The sequence below is a fragment of the Podarcis liolepis genome, assembly GCF_965112155.1.
Source record: "Podarcis liolepis genome assembly, chromosome: 3".
In the NCBI taxonomy this organism is placed as follows: Eukaryota; Metazoa; Chordata; class Lepidosauria; order Squamata; family Lacertidae; genus Podarcis; species Podarcis liolepis.
The window spans coordinates 110984267-110985468 of NC_139557.1; the positions used below are offsets into that span (position 1 = coordinate 110984267).

The 1202-nt window shown below is 47.1% G+C and overlaps 1 pseudogene across 1 annotated transcript; it reads right to left on the reverse strand.

Annotated features, from left to right (window-relative positions):
- Nucleotides 1–247: 247 nt before the first annotated feature.
- LOC310703572 (small ribosomal subunit protein uS13-like) lies at nt 248–762 on the reverse strand (annotated as a pseudogene). Its single transcript has one exon. The product of its transcript is annotated as a small ribosomal subunit protein uS13-like (transcript).
- Nucleotides 763–1202: the final 440 nt, after the last annotated feature.

A 1202-nucleotide genomic window follows, 5' to 3' on the forward strand; every position in this document is an offset into this window, starting at 1 on the left:
GTGTAAACTTCCCTTCAACTACATATAGTATCAACACTAAAAAGCATAAAATAGTCTTCCAAAAATTCAGCAATACATAATTTTGCACCCAAAGAACAGCCAGCTGCCTCATCTATCTGCAGTGACCAAAGAGAACCGAGATATCTGCAGATGAGTTCAAAAGGAGATAAGCAAGAGTATGCTCATGTGTTACACATCCAATGGAAGGGATTCCTACAATTCTTTTTTCTTTTTCTTTTTTAAAACCCTTTTTTATTATTACCTGCACGGGAAAAGATTTACTTCTTCTTTGAGACGCCCACGGTTCTTGGTGTGCTGGTCACGGACACGTAGGCCCCAGAAGTGGCGCAGGCCCTGATGCGCCCGGATCTTCTTCAGCCGCTCCAAGTCCTCGCGGAGCTTGTTGTCCAGCCTGTTGGCCAAGACCTGGCTATACTTCCCGTCCTTGACATCCTTCTGCCTGTTCAGGAACCAGTCAGGGATCTTGTACTGACGAGGTTTCTGCATTATGGTGATGACATGACACGCTCCACCTCATCTTCGGTGAGCTCTCCAGCCCTCTTGGTCAGGTCGATGTCCGCCTTCCTCAGCACCACGTGGCCGTAACGCCTGCCCACCCCCTTGATGGCGGTGATGGCAAAGGCGATCTTCCGCCGCCCGTCGATGTTTGTGTTGAGAACTCGCAGGATGTGCTCGAACTTCTCGGGGGTGACGAGCGACATGGCTGCGGCGCCTGTTCCTCTCTCCTGCTGTGGCTGGAAAAGCGGGATTCCTACAATTCTTGATGTTCCACAACAGAATAGGCCCTGCATTGCACCCAGGGCCGGATTTAGGTTTGATGAGGGCCTAAGCTACTGAAGGTAATGGGGCCATTTATATGTCCAGCTGTCCTATGTCAACAACAAATTGTCGCTGGTTTTTTGTGTTGAATATATGCTATATGGTAATTTATGGACCTAATAGGTATCTAAAGCCATTTGCACATGTTGGCACCCTATATATAGAAATGAGCAAACCAGTGATATTTTAGGGAGCAGGCTGGCAGGTGGGCCCCATTACTTACATCATAGGAGCCTACACAACATTAAACACTGTTGCTGTATGTAGGTTTTATTTTGATTGTTTTTTATCTTATATTTTGGAAATGTACATCCAGGTTTTTCCCTTTAAATTTTGTGGGGGGCCTCCAAGAGAGAGGGGCC